The sequence below is a fragment of the Bufo bufo genome, chromosome 5 (assembly GCF_905171765.1).
Source record: "Bufo bufo chromosome 5, aBufBuf1.1, whole genome shotgun sequence".
Classification (NCBI taxonomy): Eukaryota; Metazoa; Chordata; class Amphibia; order Anura; family Bufonidae; genus Bufo; species Bufo bufo.
The window spans coordinates 347,253,383-347,277,739 of record NC_053393.1 but is presented as its reverse complement, the minus strand read 5'-3'; positions in this window follow the sequence as shown (position 1 = coordinate 347,277,739).

Sequence of the window (24,357 nt, the reverse complement as noted above, 5' to 3'; positions counted from 1 at the left end):
TTTGGTGTGGCCGGCCTTCTCTCTTTTGGCACCCCACTGCCTTTTCCAGCCTGTTGCGGTGCTACAGATCCCTCCCCCTCTGTACTGCTCGGCTTTTCACCTTCCCAGGTTGGGACAGTGACATCATCGTCCTCCACCTCCTCTTCCACTTCCTCACTCTGATCATCCTCCTGATTTGTTGAACTAACCACAACCTCAGTGATTGACAACTGTGTCTGATCCTCTTCATCAACCTCTTGAGACAGTAATTGCGGTTGACTCATTGACAACTGTGTTTCATCATCATCCACCTCATTAAACACTAATTGCCATTCCCCACTGTCATGTTCTTGTGACTGTGGATGCTCAAGAGGTTGGGACAGGGCACAAGATCACATGTCCCTCTTAAAACGAGCTTGGCGAGAGGGCCAAATCAAGAAATGGCGATTAAAAGAGGTCCTCGGAATATCTGAGTGTGAGATCACTTGTTTGGCCTGACTGTACATGGTGGGAGGAAGGAGGATCAGGGTGAGGATTGTGTTGAGCAGACTATTGGCTACTGAGACTAGATTTGGTGGAAGACAGGTTGGTGCTTAACCGACTGAAAGCATTATCTGCTACAATCCAACCAACCACCTGGTCGCACTGGTCTGACTTCAAGAGTGGTGTCCTGTGCCGCCCTGCAAACTGGGACATGAAGCTAGGTATCGTGGATAATTGTTTGTCTTGTGCTCTGGCAGCAGGCACGGTTTCACCGCGCCCAGGGCCACGGTCTCTACGGCCACTTCCCCGTCCTTACTGCTCGTCTTCATTTTAAATGTGATATATGCTTGAAAGTATGATACACGTACAGTAGCGTAGGATTTGGAAGTGTATGCACAAAAAAATGTACAAAGGTATTTGTGATTAGGAAATGTTATACAGGACAGGTACCACAGGTAATGTCACTGTTCGCAGTGTCTACGGAAAAAGTGCACTGGATGTCACTGATATTTTAGAGATGCGCCCACTTTAAACAGGAGATGTGGCGCGAATAATTTAACTGTCCGCAGTGGACGCCATCTACGGAAAAAATGCACTGGATGTCACTGAGATTTTAGGAATGTGCACACTTTAAACAGGAGATGTGGCGCGGATAATTTAACTGTCCGCAGAGGACACAGTCTAAGGAAAAAGTTCACTGGATGCCACTAATATTTTAGGGATGCGCACACTTTAAACAAGAGCTGTGGGGCGGATAATTTAACTGTCTGCAGCGGACACTGTCTTCGGAAAAGGTACACTTGATGTCACTGATATTTTAGGGATGCGCACATTTTACACAGGAGATATGGTGCAAATAATTTAACTGTCCGCTGCGGCCTATTACACAGTATTTAGTGCAGGATGTGCTAAAAATATATATTGCTGCTGTCACACACAATAGTCCTTAACCTCTTCCGGACACATGACGTACCGGTACGGCATGTTGTCCCGGTACTTAAGGACACATGATGTACCGGTACGTCATGTATATTTCCGATCACCGCTGCTCGGCGGGCGGTGATCGGAAGCCGGTGCCTGCTCAAATCATTGAGTAGGCACCTTGGCTAAATGTGTGTGTGGGGGGGGGGGGCCCGTGACCCCCCAGTGTTTGTGATTGACGCAAACCGCAGATCAATTCAGACCTGCGGTTTGCTGCTTTTCACTGTTGCGGCGGCTGGCAGCGGTGCCATCGGGTCCCCGTGGGGTTGTAGGGGGGACCCGATGGAATCTAAGGCAGCGCGATGCCTTCCTGTGACGAGCCTGTGAGATCCAGCCCCCTGGATCTCACAGGCCGGAAGCTGTATGAGTAACACTTACTGTATTACTCATACAGCCAATGCATTCCAATACAGAAATATTGGAATGCATTGTAAAGGATTAGACCCCGAAAAGTTTATTGAAGGTGGAAGTGGAGGAGGAGGCGGAGGAGGAGAATTGGGCTTTGGAGCCACTAACGTAGAGGATGGTGGAAACCCTGATCGAGGTAGGGCCCACAATCCATGGCATCGGTAGCACCTGTGCCTTTCCAGGGTACGACTCGCTCCCGGCCTCCACAACGTTCACCCAGTGTGCCGTCAGGGAAATGTATCTCTTTGGCCGAATGCACTTGTCCATGTGTCAGTGGTTAAGTGGACCTTCCCAGTAACTGCATTAGTCAGGGCACGTGTGATGTTACGGTACTCATGTTGGTGTAAGGCAGGCACGGCACACCTTGAAAATTTGTGGCGGCTGGGGACTGCGTAACACGGGAAGGCTGCCGACATCAGGCTGCGAAAGGCCTCAGTGTCCACAAGCCTAAATGGCAACATTTCCAGGGCCAGAAATTTGGAAAGCTGCACATTTCATGCTATGGCCCGTGGTTGGGTGGCAAGGTATTTTCGCTTGCGTTCAAAGGCCTGGTGTAAGGATATTTGGACGCTCCGCTGGGACACGGAAGTGGATGTGGTCGCTGATGTATTTTCGATGATCGGAACCCGGTGCCTGCTCAAATCATTGAGTAGGCACCTTGGCTAAATGTGTGTGGGGGGGGGTCCCGTGACCCCCCAGTGTTTGCGATTGCCGTGTGATACTCACTGTATTACTCATACAGCCAATGCATTCCAATACAGAAATATTGGAATGCATTGTAAAGGATTAGACCCCGAAAAGTTGAATTCCCAAAGTGGGACAAAAAATAAAGTGAAAAAAAAAGTTTAGAAAATTAAGTTTCCCCCCCCAAAAAAATTAAATGTTTCAAGTAAAAATAAACAAAAACATCATTTTCCCCAAATAAAGTAAATTTTTTAAAATAAAAAATAGGGGAAAAAGTAGACATATTAGATATCGCCGCGTCCGTATTGACCGGATCTATAAACATATCATATGATCTAACCCCTCAGATGAACACCGTAAAAAATAAAAATAAAAACTGTGCTAAATAAACCATTTTTTTGTCACCTTACATCACAAAAAGTAAAACAGCAAGCGATTAAAAATAGCGCATGCCCACCAAAATAGTACCAATCTAATTGTCACCTCATCCCGCAAAAAAATAATCTCATACCTGAGACAATCACCCAAAAAATTAAAAAAACTATGGCTCAGAATAGGGAGACACTAAAACATCATTTTTTTTGTTTTTAAAAAGCTGTTATTGTGTAAAACTTACATAAATAAAAAAAAAGTATACATATTAGGTATTGCCACGTCAAATATCGACCGGCTCTATAAAAATATCACATAACCCCTCAAGTGAACACCGTAAAAAATAAAAAATAAAACCTATGCTAAATAAACCATTTTTTGTCACCTTACATCACAAAAAGTGTAATAGCAAGCGATCAAAAAGTCACACGTTCCCTAAAATAGTGCCAATCAAACCGTCGTCTCATCCCGCAGAAATAATACCCTACCCAAGATAATCGCCCAAAAACTGAAAAAACTATGGTTCTCAGACTATGGAAACACTAAAACATGATTTTTTTTGTTTCAAAAATGAAATCATTGTGTAAAACTTACATAAATAAAAAAAGTATACATATTAGGTATCTCCGCGTCCGTAATAACTTGCTCTATAAAAATATCACATGACCTAACCCCTCAGGTGAATACCGTAAAAAAACAAGTGTAAAAAAAGCCATTTTTTGTCACCTTACATCACAAAAAGTGTAATAGCAAGCGATCAAAAAGTCATATGCACCCCGAAATAGTGCCAATAAAAAAAAAACGTATACATATTAGGTATCGACGCGTCCGTGAAAACCTGGTCTATCAAAATACTACATGATCTAACCTGTCAGATGAATGTTGTAAATAACAAAAAATAAAAACAGTGCCAAAACAGCTATTTCTTGTTACCTTGCCTCACAAAAAGTGTAATATAGAGCAACCAAAAATCATATGTACCCTAAAATAGTACCAACAAAACTGCCACCCTATCCCATAGTTTCTAAAATGGGGTCACTTTTTTGGAGTTTCTACTCTAGCGGTGCACCATGTAGGCTTCAAATGGGACATGGTGTCAAAAAAACTGTCCAGCAAAATCTGCCTTCCAAAAACCGTATGGCATTCCTTTCCTTCTGCGCCCTTGCGTGTGCCCGTACAGTGGTTTAAGACCACATATGGGGTGTTTCTTCAAATTACAGAATTAGAGCCATAAATATTGACTTTTGATTAACTGCTAACCCTTGCTTTGTAACTAGAAAAAAATTATAAAAATGGAAAATCTGCCAAAAAAGTTAAATTTTGAAATTGGATCTCTATTTTCCATTAATTCTTGTGGAACACCTAAAGGGTTAACAAAGTTTTTAAAATAAGTTTTGAATACCTTGAGGGGTGTCGTTTTCTAGAATGGGGTCACTTTTTTGGAGTTTCTACTCTAGGGGTGCATCAAGGGGGCTTCAAATGGGACATGGTGTAAAAAAAACTGTCCAGCAAAATCTGCCTTCCAGAAACCGTATGGCATTCCTTTCCTTCTGCGCCCTGCCGTGTGCCCGTACAGCGGTTTACGACCACATATGGGGTATTTCTGTAAACTACAGAATCAGAGCCATAAATAATGAGTTTTGTTTGGCTGTTAACCCTTGCTTTGTAACTGGAAAAAAATTATTAAAATGGAAATCTGCCAAAAAAGTGAAATTTTCAATTGTATCTCTATATTCCATAAATTCTTGTGGAACACTTAAAGGGTTAACAAAGTTTGTAAAAATCAGTTTTGAATACCTTGAGGGGTTTAGTTTCTAGAATGGGGTCATTTTTGGGTGGTTTCTATTATGTAAGCCTCACAAAGTGACTTCAGATCTGAACTGGTCCTTGAAAAGTGAGTTTTTGAAAATTTCTAAAAAATTTCAAGATTTGCTTCTAACCTTCTAAGCCTTGTAACATCCCCAAAAAATTAAATGTCATTCCCAAAATTATCCAAACATGAAGTAGACATATGGGGAATGTAAATTAATAACTATTTTTGTAGGTATTACTATGTATTATAGAAGTAGAGAAATTGAAACTTGGAAATTTGCACATTTTTCCAAATGTTTGGCAAATTTGGTATTTTTTTATAAATAAAAATGATTATTTTTTACTCCATTTTACCAGTGTCATGAAGTACAATATGTGATGAAAAAACAATCTCTGGCCTGGATAAGTCAAAGCGTTTTAAAGTTATCACCACATAAAGTGACACTGGTCAGATTTGCAAAAAATGGCCTGGTCCTTAAGCTGAAATATGTGTCCTTAAGGAGTTGAAAGGAATTTTGGGTCTCTGAAAAGTTTTTGTATAAGAATCTTTCTATTACACTCCCAATACTGTCTGTCCCTTCCTGTGCACAGCTCTCCCTAACACTGAGCAATTTAGAGCAGGTTGTGCTACAAACATATATTGCTGCTGTCACACACAATAGACCTTACAAGTAGAGTTGAGCGGACACCTGGATGTTCGGGTTCGGTAGGTTCGGCCGAACTTGAAAAAAAAGTTCGGGTTCGGGACCCGAACTTGACACGAACTTGAACCCGAACCCCATTGAAGTCAATGGGGACCCGAACTTTTGGGCACTAAAAAGGCTCTAAAATAGTCCTGGAAAGGGCTAGAGGGCTGCAAAAGGCATCAAAATGTGCTTAAGAGCATGACAACTGTTATGCAAACAAATGTGGATAGGGAAATGACTTCAAATAACTTAAAATACAGAAAAATTTAAAATAACAATCTGGATCTAGGAGTAGGAGGTTGAGTAGGCGGTGGATGGGTGGATGTGGCGGTGTAGGTTGGCGTGGCGATGTAGGTGGAATCGGTGGTGAAGGAGGAATAGGTAGCCAACACTGATTTGTGTTATTTTTTATTTATAAATTGGGGTATCCCCCAAAATATTGGGACATATAACAAAATAAAAGTAAGAATAAGTGCAATTGAGTACAAGAATGGATGGTTGAGGCTGGTATAAATGTCTATTCTGCACAAGGTACAGACAAGTCCTGTGGGATCCATGCCTGGTTCATTTTAATAAACGTAAGCTTGTCCACATTGGCTGCGGCCTGTGATAATGCTTTCTGCCGTACTAAACACACGTTCACACTATACACTGGCTGCAGGGCAGGTCAGCACCTCCAAGGCTGACAAAGCTTTTCCACATTTTGGCCATTCTAACCCTGCCTTCTCAGGGGCTGGTGGTGCCCCAGCTGCGTTGGATACCTCTTCCTCCTCCTCTGCCTTCACATTGTGCTTCCACTGTGCCCCCGCTGTCAGGTGGAAATGCTATCATCAGCGTGCGCTTGTAGTCGCGCATCTTCCGATCAGTAACAGATGTTTTCACTAAATTTAGTTCTCTGTCAAAAATGCAGAGCAGGGGTTCATTCACGGCAAAAGGGGTTTCATGTCACCCAGCAATACAACAGAGGATTTTGAGAGATTTAGGCCCCTATCACCCAGGCACAGCAGGGGTTCATTCACGGCAAAAGTGGGATCATGTCACCCAGCAATAGAGCAGAGGATTTTGAGAGATTTAGGCCCTTGTCAGTAATGCAGAGCAGGGGTTCATTCACGGCAAAAGGGGGTTCATGTCACCCAGCAATACAACAGAGGATTTTGAGAGATTTAGGCCCCTGTTTTCCAGGCACAGCAGGGGTTCATTCACGGCAAAAGATGGATCATGTCACCCAGCAATACAACAGAGGATTTTAAGAGATTTAGGCCCCAGTCACCCAGGCACAGCAGAGGTTCATTCACGGCAAAAGGGGGTTCATGTCACACAGCAATACAACAGAGGATTTTGAGAGATTTAGGCCCCTGTCAGCAATGCCGAGCAGGGGTTTATTCACGGCAAAAGGGGGTTCATGTCACCCACCAATACAACAGAGGATTTTGAGAGATTTAGGCCCCTGTCACCCAGGCACAGCAGGGGTTCATTCACGGCAAAAGGGGGATCATGTCACCCAGCAATACAACAGAGGATTTTGAGAGATTTAGGCCCTTGTCAGCAATGCAGAGCAGGGGTTCATTCATGGCAAAAGGGGGTTCATGTCACCCAGCAATAGAACAGAGGATTTTGAGAGATTTAGGCCACTGTCAGCAATGCAGAGCAGGGGTTCATTCACGGCAAAAGGGGTTTCATGTCACCCAGCAATACAACAGAGGATTTTGAGAGATTTAGGCCCCTATCACCCAGGCACAGCAGGGGTTCATTCACGGCAAAAGTGGGATCATGTCACCCAGCAATAGAGCAGAGGATTTTGAGAGATTTAGGCCCTTGTCAGTAATGCAGAGCAGGGGTTCATTCACGGCAAAAGGGGGTTCATGTCACCCAGCAATACAACAGAGGATTTTGAGAGATTTAGGCCCCTGTTTTCCAGGCACAGCAGGGGTTCATTCACGGCAAAAGATGGATCATGTCACCCAGCAATACAACAGAGGATTTTAAGAGATTTAGGCCCCAGTCACCCAGGCACAGCAGAGGTTCATTCACGGCAAAAGGGGGTTCATGTCACCCAGCAATACAACAGAGGATTTTGAGAGATTTAGGCCCCTGTCAGCAATGCCGAGCAGGGGTTTATTCACGGCAAAAGGGGGTTCATGTCACCCACCAATACAACAGAGGATTTTGAGAGATTTAGGCCCCTGTCACCCAGGCACAGCAGGGGTTCATTCACGGCAAAAGGGGGATCATGTCACCCAGCAATACAACAGAGGATTTTGAGAGATTTAGGCCCTTGTCAGCAATGCAGAGCAGGGGTTCATTCATGGCAAAAGGGGGTTCATGTCACCCAGCAATAGAACAGAGGATTTTGAGAGATTTAGGCCACTGTCAGCAATGCAGAGCAGGGGTTCATTCACGGCAAAAGGGGGTTCATGTCACCCAGCAATACAACAGAGGATTTTGAGAGATTTAGGCCCCTGTCAGCAATGCAGAGCAGGGGTTCATTCACGGCAAAAGATGGATCATCTCACCCAGCAAAACAACAGAGGATTTTAAGAGATTTAGGCCCCAGTCACCCAGGCACAGCAGAGGTTCATTCACGGCAAAAGGGGGTTCATGTCACCCAGCAATACAACAGAGGATTTTGAGAGATTTAGGCCCCTGTCAGCAATGCAAAGCAGGGGTTCCTTCACGGCAAAAGGGGGTTCATGTCACCCAGCAATGCAACAGAGGATTTTGAGAGATTAAGGCCCCTGTCACCCAGGCACAGCAGGGATTCATTCACGGCAAAAGGGGGATTTTGTCACCCAGCAATAGAACAGAGGATTTTGAGAAATTTAGGCCCCTATCACCCAGGCACAGCAGGGGTTCATTCACGGCAAAAGTGGGATCATGTCACCCAGCAATAGAGCAGAGGATTTTGAGAGATTTAGGCCCTTGTCAGTAATGCAGAGCAGGGGTTCATTCACGGCAAAAGGGGGTTCATGTCACCCAGCAATACAACAGAGGATTTTGAGAGATTTAGGCCCCTGTTTTCCAGGCACAGCAGGGGTTCATTCACGGCAAAAGATGGATCATGTCACCCAGCAATACAACAGAGGATTTTAAGAGATTTAGGCCCCAGTCACCCAGGCACAGCAGAGGTTCATTCACGGCAAAAGGGGGTTCATGTCACCCAGCAATACAACAGAGGATTTTGAGAGATTTAGGCCCCTGTCAGCAATGCCGAGCAGGGGTTTATTCACGGCAAAAGGGGGTTCATGTCACCCACCAATACAACAGAGGATTTTGAGAGATTTAGGCCCCTGTCACCCAGGCACAGCAGGGGTTCATTCACGGCAAAAGGGGGATCATGTCACCCAGCAATACAACAGAGGATTTTGAGAGATTTAGGCCCCTGTTTTCCAGGCACAGCAGGGGTTCATTCACGGCAAAAGATGGATCATGTCACCCAGCAATACAACAGAGGATTTTAAGAGATTTAGGCCCCAGTCACCCAGGCACAGCAGAGGTTCATTCACGGCAAAAGGGGGTTCATGTCACCCAGCAATACAACAGAGGATTTTGAGAGATTTAGGCCCCTGTCAGCAATGCCGAGCAGGGGTTTATTCACGGCAAAAGGGGGTTCATGTCACCCACCAATACAACAGAGGATTTTGAGAGATTTAGGCCCCTGTCACCCAGGCACAGCAGGGGTTCATTCACGGCAAAAGGGGGATCATGTCACCCACCAATAGAACAGAGGATTTTGAGAGATTTAGGCCCTTGTCAGCAATGCAGAGCAGGGGTTCATTCATGGCAAAAGGGGGTTCATGTCACCCAGCAATAGAACAGAGGATTTTGAGAGATTTAGGCCACTGTCAGCAATGCAGAGCAGGGGTTCATTCACGGCAAAAGGGGGTTCATGTCACCCAGCAATACAACAGAGGATTTTGAGAGATTTAGGCCCCTGTCAGCAATGCAGAGCAAGGGTTCATTCACGGCAAAAGATGGATCATCTCACCCAGCAAAACAACAGAGGATTTTGAGAGATTTAGGCCCCAGTCACCCAGGCACAGCAGAGGTTCATTCACGGCAAAAGGGGGTTCATGTCACCCAGCAATACAACAGAGGATTTTGAGAGATTTAGGCCCCTGTCAGCAATGCAGAGCAGGGGTTCCTTCACGGCAAAAGGGGGTTCATGTCACCCAGCAATGCAACAGAGGATTTTGAGAGATTAAGGCCCCTGTCACCCAGGCACAGCAGGGATTCATTCACGGCAAAAGGGGGATTTTGTCACCAAGCAATAGAACAGCGGATTTTGAGAAATTTAGGCCCTTGTCAGTAATGCAGAGCAGGGGTTCATTCACGGCAAAAGGGGGTTCATGTCACCCAGCAATACAACAGAGGATTTTGAGAGATTTAGGCCCCTGTTTTCCAGGCACAGCAGGGGTTCATTCACGGCAAAAGATGGATCATGTCACCCAGCAATACAACAGAGGATTTTAAGAGATTTAGGTCCCAGTCACCCAGGCACAGCAGAGGTTCATTCACGGCAAAAGGGGGTTCATGTCACCCAGCAATGCAACAGAGGATTTTGAGAGATTTAGGCCCCTGTCAGCAATGCCGAGCAGGGGTTCATTCACGGCAAAAGGGGGTTCATGTCACCCACCAATACAACAGAGGATTTTGAGAGATTTAGGCCCCTGTCACCCAGGCACAGCAGGGGTTCATTCACGGCAAAAGGGGGATCATGTCACCCACCAATAGAACAGAGGATTTTGAGAGATTTAGGCCCTTGTCAGCAATGCAGAGCAGGGGTTCATTCATGGCAAAAGGGGGTTCATGTCACCCAGCAATAGAACAGAGGATTTTGAGAGATTTAGGCCCCTGTCAGCAATGCAGAGCAGGGGTTCATTCACGGCAAAAGGGGGTTCATGTCACCCAGCAATACAACGGAGGATTTTGAGAGATTTAGGCCCCTGTCAGCAATGCAGAGCAGGGGTTCATTCACGGCAAAAGATGGATCATCTCACCCAGCAATACAATAGAGGATTTTAAGAGATTTAGGCCCCAGTCACCCAGGCACAGCAGAGGTTCATTCACGGCAAAAGGGGGTTCATGTCACCCAGCAATACAACAGAGGATTTTGAGAGATTTAGGCCCCTGTCAGCAATGCAGAGCAGGGGTTCCTTCACGGCAAAAGGGGGTTCATGTCACCCAGCAATGCAACAGAGGATTTTGAGAGATTAAGGCCCCTGTCACCCAGGCACAGCAGGGATTCATTCACGGCAAAAGGGGGATTTTGTCACCCAGCAATAGAACAGAGGATTTTGAGAAATTTAGGCCCTTGTCAGTAATGCAGAGCAGGGGTTCATTCACGGCAAAAGGGGGTTCATGTCACCCAGCAATAGAACAGAGGATTTTGAGAGATTTAGGCCCCTGTCAGCAATGCAGAGCACGGGTTAATTTCACGGCAAAAGGGGGTTTATGTCACCGAGCAATACAACAGAGGATTTTGAGAGATTTAGGCCCCTGTCACCCAGGCACAGCAGGGGTTTGTATACTCCCAAAATGGTAAAATGCCACCCGACAATTAAAAATAAGGATTTTTTCAATTTAGGGCACTAAAATTGGCACTTTTATTTTTATAAAAATGGCTTTAAAATAGTCCATGAAAAGGCTAGAGGTATGTAAAAGGCAGTAAAATGTGCTTAAGAGCATGGCAACCTCTCTGCAAACAAATGTGGATAGGGAAATAACTTAAAATGAAATAAAATAACAAAAAATTACAAATTATTAACCTGCAACTCAGAGAAGGAGGTAGATATGGAGTCGGAGGGACAAATAAAAAAAAATAAAACAAAGAATCATTGCATTTGACTTGAGTACAAGAATGTATGTTTGATGGTGGTATAAATGTCTATTCTGCACAAGGTACAGACAAGTCTTGTGAGATCCAAGCCTGGTTCATTTTAATGAACGTGAGCTTGTCCACGTTGGCTGTGGACAGGCGGCTGCGTCTGTCTGTAATGACGCCTCCTGCCGTGCTAAATACACGTTCAGAGAGTACACTGGCTGCAGGGGAGGCCAGCACCTCCAAGGCATACAGGGCAAGCTCTGGCCATTTGGACAATTTGGAGACCCAGAAATTGAATGGGGCAGAACCATCAGTCAGTACGTGTAGTCGTGTGAACAGGTACTGTTCCACAATGTTGTTCTTATGCTGCCTCCTGCTAACACGATCCATATCGGCAGTTGGGGTCGGTTGTTGCGGTGAGGTGACAAAGCTTTTCCACATGTCGGCCATTCTAACCCTGCCTTCTGAGGTGCTGGCGCTGACACAGCTGCGTTGGCGACCTCATCCTCCTCCCCTGCCTTCGCCTTGTGCTTCCACTTGTTCCCCGGCGTCAGTCGGGAATGCTCTCAGGAGCAAGTCTACCAGAGTGCGCCTGTAGTCGCGCATCTTCCGATCACGCTCCAGTGAGGGAATTAAGGACGGCACATTGTCTTTGTAATGGGGATCCAGCAGGGTGGCCACCCAGTAGTCAGCACACGTTAAAATGTGGGCAACTCTGCAGTCATTGCGCAGGCTCTGCAGCATGTAGTCGCTCATGTGTGCCAGGCTGCCCAGAGGTAAGGACAAGCTGTCCTCTGTGGGAGGCGTATCGTCTGCGTCCTCCGTATCCCCCCAGCCACGCACCAGTGATGGGCCCGAGCTGCGTTGGATCCCACCCCACTGTGAACATGCTTCATCCCCATCCTCCACCTCCTCCTCCTCCTCATCCTCCTCCTCCTCGTCCTCCAGAAGTGGGCCCTGGCTGGCCAAATTTGTACCTGACCTCTGCTGTTGCAAAAATCCTCTTTCTGAGACACTTCTAAAAGACTGGCCTGAAAGTGTTAGAGATGACCCCTCTTCCTCCTCCTCATCCTGGGCCACATCCTCTTCCATCATCGCCCTAAGTGTTTTCTCAAGGAGACATAGAAGTGGTATTGTAACGCTGATAACGACGTCATCGCCACTGGCCATGTTGGTGGAGTACTCGAAACAGCGCAACAGGGCACACAGGTCTCGCATGGATGCCCAGTCATTGGTGGTGAAGTGGTGCTGTTCCGCAGTGCGACTCACCCGTGCGTGCTGCAGCTGAAACTCCACTATGGCCTGCTGCTGCTCGCACAGTCTCTCCAGCATGTGCAAGGTGGAGTTCCACCTGGTGGGCACGTCGCATATGAGGCGGTGAGCGGGAAGGCCGAAGTTACGCTGTAGAGCAGACAGCCGAGCGGCAGGAGGATGAGAACGCCGGAAGCGCGCACAGACGGCCCGCACTTTATGCAGCAGCTCAGACATGTCGGGGTAGTTGTGAATGAATTTCTGCACCACCAAATTCAGCACATGCGCCAGGCAAGGGATGTGCGTCAAACCAGCTAGTCCTAGAGCTGCAACGAGATTTCACCCATTATCGCACACCACCAGCTTGAGGCTCACTGGCAGCAACCACTCGTTGGTCTGTTGTGGGGTCTCCTGCGCGGTGTGGGGCCTGTCCCCCAAACACATCAGTTTCAGAACGGCCTGCTGACGTTTACCCCTTGCTGTGCTGAAGTTGGTGGTGAAGGTCTGTCGCTGACCGGATGAGGAGGTGGTAGAAGAGGAGGAGGAAGCCGAGTAGGAATAGGAGGCAACAGGAGGCAAAGAATGATGCCCTGCGATCCTTGGCGGCGGAAGGACGTGCGCCAAACAGCTCTCCGCTTGGGGCCCAGCCGCCACTACATTTACCCAGTGTGCAGTTAGGGAGATATAGCGTCCCTGGCCATGCTTACTGGTCCACGTATCTGTGGTTAGGTGCACCTTGCCACAGATGGCGTTGTGCAGTGCACACTTAATTTTATTCGACACTTGGTTGTGCAGGGAGGGCACGGCTCTCCTGGAGAAGTAGTGGCGGCTGGAAACGACGTACTGTGGGACAGCAAGCGACATGAGCTGTTTGAAGCTGTCCGTCTCCACCAGCCTGAATGACAGCATTTCAAAGGCCAGTAGTTTAGAAATGCTGGCATTCAGGGAGAGGGTTCGAGGGTGACTAGGTGGTAATTTACACTTTCTATCAAAGGTTTGTGAGATGGAGAGCTGAACGCTTCCGTGTGACATGGTGGAGATGCTTGGTGACGGAGGTGGTGTTGTTGGTGGCACATCCTCTGTTTGCTGGGTGGCAGGTGCCAACATTCCTCCAGAGGCGGAGGAAGAGGCCGAGGCAGCAGCAGAAGATGGAACAGGAGGGGCCTGAGCCATTTCTTGGTTTTGAAGGTGCTTACTCCACTGCAGCCTGTGTCTTGCATGTAGATGCCTGGTCATGCAGGTTGTGCTAAGGTTCAGACCGTTAATGCCTCGCTTCAGGCTCTGATGGCACAGCGTGCAAACCACTCGGGTCTTGTCGTCAGCACATTGTGTGAAGAAGTGCCATGCCAGGGAACTCCTTAAAGCTGCCTTTGGTGTGCTCGGTCCCTGTTGACGGTGGCCAGTAGCAGGCGAACTGTTTTGGCGACGGCTGCTCTGCTTTTGCACCCTGCTTCCGCTTTTGTTACGCTGTTGGCTCGGTCTCACCACTGCCTCTTCCTCCGAACTCTGAAAGTCAGTGGCCCGACCTTCATTCCATGTGGGGTCTAGGACCTCATCATCCCCTGCATCATCCTTTACCCAGTCTTCCTCCCTGACCTCCTTTTCGGTCTGCACACTGCAGAAAGACGCAGCAGTTGGCACCTGTGTTTTGTCATCATCAGAGACGTGCTGAGGTGGTATTCCCATGTCCTCATCAGGAAATATAAGTGGTTGTGAGTCAGTGCATTCTATGTCTTCCACCCCTGGGGAAGGGCTAGGTGGATGCCCTTGGGAAACCCTGCCAGCAGAGTCTTCAAACAGCATAAGAGACTGATGCATGACTTGAGGCTCAGACAGGTTCCCGATATGCACAGGGGTGATATGACAGACTGATGGGCATGGGTTTCAGGCGCCACCTGTGCGCTTTCTGCAGAAGACTGGGTGGGAGATAATGTGAACGTGCTGGATCCACTGTCGGCCACCAAATTGACTAGCGCCTGTACTTGCTCAGGCCTTACCATCCTTAGAACGGCATTAGGCCCGACCAAATATCGCTGTAGATTCTGGCGGCTACTGGGACCTGAGGTAGTAGGTTCATTAGGACGTGTAGCTGTGGGAGAACGGCCACGTCCTCTCCCCGAACCAGAGGGTCCACCAACACCACGACCATGACCGCGTCCCTTATTAGATGTTTGCCTCATAGTTAGCGTTCACAAAGCTAAGTAAAAAGTGGTTAAGTATGTTAAAAATAATTAACCTCCAATATAAACCCTGAAGTAGGGTATTGCACTCTATGTTTTTTTTTTTTACTCTATATGACAGCGGTATTTGTGGCCTAAATGTGACAGTCACTTATGCACGTCTTTTCCCAGATGTGCAGTATATTAGAGGGTTTTTTCACCCTAACCAAAAAGCTGTATTTATGTCCTAAATGTGACAGTGATTTATGAACGTGTAATCCCAGATGTGCAGTATATTAGAGGGTTTTTTCACCCTAACCAAAAAGCTGTATTTCTGTCCTAAATGTGACAGTAATTTATGCACGTGTAATCCCAGATGTGCAGTATATTAGAGGGTTTTTTCACCCTAACCAAAAAGCTGTATTTCTGTCCTAAATGTGACAGTCACTTATGCACATGTAATCCCAGATGTGCAGTATATGAGAGGCTTTTTTCACCCCTGTATGCCAAAGTTGTATTTATGGCCTAAATGTGACAGTCACTTATGCACATGTAATCCCAGATGTGCAGTATATTAGAAGGTTTTTTCACCTAACCAAAAAGCTGTATTTCTGTCCTAAATGTGACAGTGACTTATGCACGTGTAATCCCAGATGTGCAGTATATTAGAGGGCTTTTTCACCCTAACCAAAAAGTTGTATTTCTGTCCTAAATGTGACAGTGACTTATGCACGTGTAATCCCAGATGTGCAGTATATTAGAGGATTTTTTCACCCTAACCAAAAAGCTGTATTTCTGTCCTAAATTTGACAGTCACTTATGCTTGTCTAATCCCAGATGTGCAGTATATTAGGGTTTTTTCACCCCAGTATGCCAAAGCTGTATTTCTGGACTTGCAGATAGCCTATGCTGGTGCACTATCGTTGCATAAAATTGCTGCCGATCATGTATTGATATTGACTAACTGAAGAAAAAAATATTCGTTTTCAGCAGTAGTTCGCTCAGGGCAGGCTTAAAAAAAATGGTGCATTGCACCCACAAAACACTTTTTCTGTAGATCGCTGAGTACATAAACCAGTTCTTGATAAGATTTCTCCCTGATCTCTCCCTCACAGCAGCTGCAGCCTCTTCCTGCACTAATCCGAGAAGAGTGACGGGCGGCGCTACGTGACTCCAACTTAAATAGAGGCTGGGTCACATGCTGCAGTTGGCCAATCACAGCCATGCCAATTGTAGGCATGGCTGTGATGGCCTTTTGGGGCAAGTAGTATTACGCTTGTTGATTTTCCTTTCAAAAAGAGCCATAAAAATCGCCGAACACCGAACCCTGAACTTTTACGTAAATGTTCGGGTTCGGGTCCGGGTGCCGAAAACCCTAAAGTTCGGTACTAACCCGCTCAACTCTACTTACAAGGACTTTTGAGTTTCTGAAACGTTTTTGGTACCAAAAAAATATTCAGTCACACTCCCTACACTCTCTGTCCTCTCCTATGCTTAGCTCTCCCTAACTACAAATGAGCCGAACATGCGTCATCGGGTGCTATATAGCTACTGGCTACTGGCTACTGGCATTACAGTAAGGGCAATTTTTACCTGCACGTTTCAGCAAAAGGAAGGTGTTCTGTTTCTGGGAGCACACGCGCCTAGGTTGTTTTTTTTAGCTCTTAGATGCTGTGGTCACATTTGAAATTGGGGGGACTATACTGGAAGGAAAAGGCGAAGCGCGAGGATGTGGCATTTGTTCTCTTTTCCATGAGCAAGGTATTACGGTCCAGCTTGGCGGCCCTGCATAGGGCTGCTGAGATACTTCTCGATGGATAACCCCTATCCAGGAGCCTACTACTGAGTTCTCTGGCCTGCTTGTGGAAACCCGCATCGGTGTCGTTTATCCTACGTAAACGGACAAATTGTCCGTACGGGACTGCCCGCTTTACCGATGGCGGATGGAAACTGGTCTGGTGAAGGAGGGAGTTAGTCGCCGTGGGCTTGCGATAGCCACTAGTGTGTACAGCGCCCTCTTTTATAGTGACGCGCACGTCCAGAAAATCAAGAGACTCACCACCAAAATTGATGGTGAATTTCATATTCATCCGGTTACGTGCATTGAGGTAGTCAACAAATGCATTGCAGGACTCCTCACTCCCCGACCAGACCAGAAAAACATCATCCACATACCTTAAAAACAAGTGAATGTGCCGCAGGAAGGGGTTATCCACCGAGAAGATGTAAGTCTCTTCAAATACCGCCAGGTACAGGTTAGCAAATGTGCACGAGACAGGTTTGCCCATTGTGGTACCTAGTACCTGGCGGTACCACTGTCCGTCAAACTGAAAAACGTTTTTAGTGAGAACAAGGTCTAATTCTTCATGGACAAAGTTTTTAAATACCACATCCTTGTCGCTCCTGCTACGGACCAGCCTGACTGCCCGAAGTCCTAAATCATGGGGGATTCTAGTGTATAAGCCTTCGACGTCCAAGGACACTAGGTTAAACTCACTCCGACACTCAAGGGATCTGAGTGCCCAGAGGAAGTCACTCGTGTCCTTTAGGTACGTCGGGGTACTAGCTAGCAATGGTCTGAGGAGCCAGTCGATATAGCCAGACAAAGGCTCAGTCACTGACCTGATCCCGGCAATGATGGGGCGGCCTGGGGGTCGGGTCAGTGATTTGTGAATTTTTGGCACAAAGTACCATATAGGGATTTTTGGGAAGGCAGGGATGAGTCGGTCTTTCATACTTTTGGATAAAAATCCAATCAATATGTACTGGTTAATAAGTGTGAAAAGCTTGGACGAGATCCCGGGTACGGGGTCTCCCCTGAGCTTTAGATACACTGTACTGTCTCCTAATTGCCTATGCGCTTCTTCTAGGTAATACTCCCTGGGCATCAGGACCACATTCCCTCCCTTGTCGGCCGGCTTAATTACGATGTTATCCTGTTTATTTAGCCACAAGAGAGCGCGGGATTCTTCATATATATAGATCATAGTATGCATAATTGCACTCGAATCTACATTGCTATATCTAACCTTTCCTGTCATATGTGCATGAGTTTGTAGCCCTGCGCCCAAACCTTATGGGCATTGCTACACAATTTGTATTCTATTATACCTCCTTATGTGTCTCCCAGCTTTTGTGTCTGTACTTGTCCACGCTGGTCATGTTTTTAACCCACGTCACAGATCTACGGGGGCACAGCTGTAGCTGATGGTGCCGGCTGCTCTGAGTCTGCCCCTATAAAGCGCAGGCCTGCGCGATGACGTGCATAGCGGCCAGAAGAAGCGCGATCCCGCGCGCGAAACGGCCGTCGCTGCTTGCTACAGTGTGTCCGCCCCAGGATCCTCCATGCACAATCTTTCTTTCAAAGAAGTTTTCCAATAAAGCAGCAACATTGTTTCTACTCCGGCGAGTGCCGCGACCTTCTTTATCAGTTTCTCTCCACAAGTGATAGTTATGATGACAAGAAGACTCTACTGCATGTGGATGTGGCCTGCCTGCCGCAAAGGAGACAGGGTGAAAGTTTACATTCTTGTTCCGCTAACTATTTTCTCACAGGATCTGGTGATGCCGCTCCATGTGCTGCTTTAGAGCCGTGGTGCTTATGTTTGTGTTTGAATGCCCATGACTTATTTTAATCTTGCAGATCACACAAGTAAAGCTTTTGTCTTCCGTCACTGTGTGGAATAACACTCCATAGTACCCATAGTCGCTGACATGGCCCCTTCCACCACCACCACCCCCACCATGGCTACAAGTGTTACTACTACTACTACTAATTCAACCAACACAGCTATGTATGGAATCCCTCACCTGTTCCTGAACCTCCTCCTTTGAAGTCCAAATGCTGGCTGTTCTCACACAACTCATCAATAAGAGAGAGACTCTTCTGAGTATCTTCCATAGTGTCAATAATAATATGGCACCTATTGGAAGTGGGGAGAACTGTGGCCCACTACTACTAATACTACTACTACTGGCCGAATGGCCGATGCTGCAACTGCTGTTTGGACTACTACCCTCTGACTCTCAGATGATGAGGCATGGGTATTTCATTCTCCCCGCTTCCGTTTACCAGATGTTTTATTATGAGGCCTATAAATGAAAGTTTATGGGTTTAATACATGAATTACTAAATGGTACTAACAAAATTGCATGTGTTTTTCTGTAATTTGAAGACTGACTGCACGCTGGTATTGACAATTACAATGGCAATACAATGTGTGGAATAAAATTGCTGTATTAATGTAGTTAGTGTACCGCAATGAGTTAAGTAATAATGTGAATATGTTGATGGAATACAATGCATTAATTGTTAACCGGTGTGTAGATGCTGCTACTCCAGCACTACACATTCAGTAATAATTCATGTATGGTTTTTAGGGAAAAAAGACAATTGCTCAGCATTTGCATTAAAATGTATGCTATCGGCGTTCTGGCAATAAGCCCATGAACTGTAGAAGTTTTTTTTTTTTACAAAAAAAAGAGCTTGCTGACTGTTCATATGGAAAATTATAAATTTCTTGCAGGATTCTGTAATGCAGAACTTACCTACCTATTTGCATGATCCATCTTAAGGGATGGCCCACAAGTGGACGACAGTCCCTTCTTAGTGAAGTGCGGGGGCCTAACCAAAATGGGTAAAGAGTAGTAAGACAGAAAGAGGTGAAATCCAGACCGGAAAAACCAGTAACAGTGAACCAGGATCCAAAATCAGATACAAATACACAGTGAAGTTAATCGTGGAGATAATGTCAGACAAAGTCAGCAGGCAAAGGTGAGGTTACAAACTAGGAGAGTCAAATACCAGGAGGTCACATCAGTGGCAAAATCAGTAATCAGGGGCGATGTCAAAGTCGGCAGGCAAAGGTCAGTGATTCAGAGTAGCAAACACATAGCTAGCTAGTGAGGCTTAGAACACCAATCACAGGGACTTGTGGCCAGTAGCTACTGTGGCGAACCGTACTCACTTGACCAGTGTACAGACGCAGGGACACAAAAACGTTCAACAAAAGTCCTTTTTATTTAGGCTTTTTCATCAAAAGTACAGCCAGTACATCCAGATCACAGCCGTGTCAAACAGTTGTAGCATGCTCTGACAGTGTTACTTCACACTGTCTGCCTTTCCTCCAGACTGAGTCACACCTAATATCCAGCAGCAGGATTAAATAGGATCCCTGGACATGAGCATGCCTCAAGTCCCGGACTGGAACCTGTCGAACAGGCACCCACCCAACACATTGCCTGTTCCCAGTAAAAGCCTGCCCTGAACTAGTTGAACCAGCTACACTATCTATTTTCTGTGTCCACCAGCTAACTAAGTGGACACCTAGACTAGGGCTTTTACTCCACCAAGGCCGGGCACCTTGGTGGCACATTTCTGGTCAGCAAGCCGCTTTAAAATGCTTCCTGCAACATTCTGGGTGACACATATCTCCCCTCATAGATGACTCCTGTCACCGCCTCACACTACCTGTTTAAATACATGCCTCCTGAGGTGGGCTGGCGCTGTCACAAAGCCTGACAGTATGTGCGTGATTCATGGTACATCAGGGACACATAAATGAGACAGACAGTAATACTATATAAGATGAAATTCTTGTGAGTTGGCTACTTCAGAGTATGCAGAAGAGAAATATGTATTATTTAATGATTTCAGGAAACATCCTTAGGTCAAGGAAACCTGAGTGATCAATGTATGCGCCAGAAAAACAAAGGACTATAGACAAGGTTACTCCTTTAGGCCTCATGCAAATGACCATATCCATTCTGTGGTCTGCAAACCAGGGATCCACAATATACAGATACCTTCCATGTGCAAGCTGCATTTTCCTTAGTCCCTATTATAGAAATGCAAAAGAGACAAGAATAGGACATTTTCTATAAATTGTGGAATGGCCGCATGGATACAGACAGCACAGATGACATCTGTGTGCTGTCTATATGTTTTGTGGACCCATAGAAATGAATGGGTTCATGTGTAATCTACACAAAATGCGGATCAGACGCAGACCCAAAATACAGTCATGTGCAAGAGTCCTTAGGCTAGGACCGCATGGTTTAGTGATGTTGAAAAAGAACACTTTCAACCCTTTTTCCGCATAGGGAAATACTAAATTCTGCAATTTTATTCTGACCATTATCATGGAGCTCTAGTCTTAAAGGTTGTGTACATCTTTTACAAGACAAAATGATTTTTCACACAATCTAGTTGCTACTGTACTTTAAGGCTAGGTTCACACCTGAGCGTTTTACAGAGCGTTCCTATGCGCTGTAAAACGCTCAACAGGCAAAAACCAATGTTTCCCTATGGGCATGGTTCTCACCTAAGCGTTTTACAGTGCATACGAACGCGCTGTAAAACGCCCTACGCCCCAAGAAGTACTGGGGCTTCTTTGGGGCGTATTGTCGCGCGTTCCTGCCCATAGATTCATTGGATGCCTCTGTGGTTAATCACACAAACGCGCGTACTACGCACGTTTCCTAAATACAAAAACGCCCCAAAATACGCCTCAAAAACGCCTGTAAAAAGTGCTTATCGAATACGCTCAGGTGTGAACCCAGCCTAAGTTTCACATCTGTGGAAATATTAGGATCCTCCTCAGTAGTCTTGGTGGATCCACCTCAGTAGTCTTGGTAGTCTTCACATGACAAATAAAATAATCACTATAGCAATGGACTTATTGACAGCCCTCTGCAGGTTTCCCTAAAAAAAACTATTTTAAGAAAAAATTCAAGGTGCAATGGCCTCCTCCTTAGAACACACCCTAGCACCCTGATTGCATCCTAGTGCACCCTGGCTCCCCTATATACCAGTTCAGTTTAACTGAAACTGTAACTGTAGCCATGCTTCAGACAAGCTGTTTCATATTGCTCTCAGTGGCAGGGCAAAGGGAAAGTTGGGAGCACATAAATACACTGCGTGCAGAATTATTAGGCAAATGAGTATTTTGACCACATCATCCTCTTTATGCATGTTGTCTTACTCCAAGCTGTATAGGCTCGAAAGCCTACTACCAATTAAGCATATTAGGTGATGTGCATCTCTGTAATGAGAAGGGGTGTGGTCTAATGACATCAACACCCTATATCAGGTGTGCATAATTATTAGGCAACTTCCTTTCCTTTGGCAAAATGGGTCAAAAGAAGGACTTGACAGGCTCAGAAAAGTCAAAAATAGTGAGATATCTTGCAGAGGGATGCAGCACTCTTAAAATTGCAAAGCTTCTGAAGCGTGATCATCGAACAATCAAGCGTTTCATTCAAAATAGTCAACAGGGTCGCAAGAAGCGTGTGGAAAAACCAAGGCGCAAAATAACTGCCCATGAACTGAGAAAAGTCAAGCGTGCAGCTGCCAAGATGCCACTTGCCACCAGTTTGGCCATATTTCAGAGCTGCAACATCACTGGAGTGCCCAAAAGCACAAGGTGTGCAATACTCAGAGACATGGCCAAGGTAAGAAAGGCTGAAAGACGACCACCACTGAACAAGACACACAAGCTGAAACGTCAAGACTGGGCCAAGAAATATCTCAAGACTGATTTTTCTAAGGTTTTATGGACTGATGAAATGAGAGTGAGTCTTGATGGGCCAGATGGATGGGCCCGTGGATGGATTGGTAAAGGGCAGAGAGCTCCAGTCCGACTCAGACGCCAGCAAGGTGGAGGTGGAGTACTGGTTTGGGCTGGTATCATCAAAGATGAGCTTGTGGGGCCTTTTCGGGTTGAGGATGGAGTCAAGCTCAACTCCCAGCCCTACTGCCAGTTTCTGGAAGACACCTTCTTCAAGCAGTGGTACAGGAAGAAGTCTGCATCCTTCAAGAAAAACATGATTTTCATGCAGGACAATGCTCCATCACACGCGTCCAAGTACTCCACAGCGTGGCTGGCAAGAAAGGGTATAAAAGAAGAAAATCTAATGACATGGCCTCCTTGTTCACCTGATCTGAACCCCATTGAGAACCTGTGGTCCATCATCAAATGTGAGATTTACAAGGAGGGAAAACAGTACACCTCTCTGAACAGTGTCTGGAAGGCTGTGGTTGCTGCTGCACGCAATGTTGATGGTGAACAGATCAAAACACGGACAGAATCCATGAATGGCAGGCTTTTGAGTGTCCTTGCAAAGAAAGGTGGCTATATTGGTCACTGATTTGTTTTTGTTTGGTTTTTGAATGTCAGAAATGTATATTTGTGAATGTTGAGATGTTATATTGGTTTCACTGGTAAAAATAAATAATTGAAATGGGTATATATTTGTTTTAAGTTAAGTTGCCTAATAATTATGCACAGTAATAGTCACCTGCACACACAGATATCCCCCTAAAATAGCTAAAACTAAAAACAAACTAAAAACTACTTCCAAAAATATTCAGCTTTGATATTAATGAGTTTTTTTGGGTTCATTGAGAACATGGTTGTTGTTCAATAATAAAATTAATCCTCAAAAATGCAACTTGCCTAATAATTCTGCACTCCCTGTATGAGGACTAGTGTGACCCAAGTTGTGGAACTAAACAGTGTACAGATTTTAGCAAAATGGATAATTTAAAGGAGTTTTCTGAGATTTTGATATTGATGACCTATCCTCAGGACAGAACATCAATTTGAGCTTGGCGGGGGCCCGACACCCAGGAGCTGCCTCCCTGCAGCTTACCAAGCCAAACTCTGAAAATGCCAAATCCTGAAATAAGTTGCATATTATTTCACCAAACCTTTAAATAATAATCTTGTCTGTAGTGTTGAGCACGAATATTCGAATCGCGAATTTTAATTGCGAATATCGCCACTTCGAGAACTAGCGAATATTTAGAATATAGTGCTATATATTCGTATTCGCAAATAGTGTTGAATATTCTAATCGCAAATTTATCACAAATTTATTGCGAATTTATTGCAAATATATTACATTGACAATTTTTGCGCAATCAAGTAACAATGACTGGAGATCACAAATTCTCGAATTTGCTAATTTATGGCAACATTTTTTTAAATATCACAAATTCGAATATTGCCTATGCCGCTCATCACTACTTGTCTGTTCATCAATTAGAAGAGTACATTGGACCTCACATTGCATTACCTTTTTATACAGTCCCACACCACTCTTTCAGGTGAACATATATCCAAACAAGTCCTCGCACAACATTACCTACACTTGTCTTAGGGGCCTCCATTGTTTTTACCTTTTATAGAGAGTTTGTTCCCCAAAAGATTTGAAACTGGAGTTATAAAACATGTTTGGCATGTTCCAAGTATAAAGTACAAATATTTCTTATTGTCCAACTTTTTTATTCCCTACTGTTGGTAATAATTCTGTACTTCTGCTTATTTTGCAAACTTAAAAATTGGAAACAGATCGAAGAAGGGTTGCAAGAACAGACTGATTTTGATGTTCTCTTTGGTCCCCTTTCCCAGATCCATTTATTTTAAAGGTCAGTGAATCACGCTGATACTAGTGTGAATTTGATGTAGTTGCTACATTATGAATGACAGAAGTAGACCTGCACATGACCACAGATTAAGAAATTCTGATACTCAAGACTATGCTGTAAGAAAAGGACATTTAAATCATTCTCAAATCAAATAAGTTTAATTTGTAGGGAATAATAGAAAAAAGTAATACAAATGATTTCTGAAGCCAGCTGATAAACAAGAAAGTAGAAATCTCAGAGTAAATGCCTCTTGTCTTCTTCCACATATTACATGAAACAATAATGAGAAAT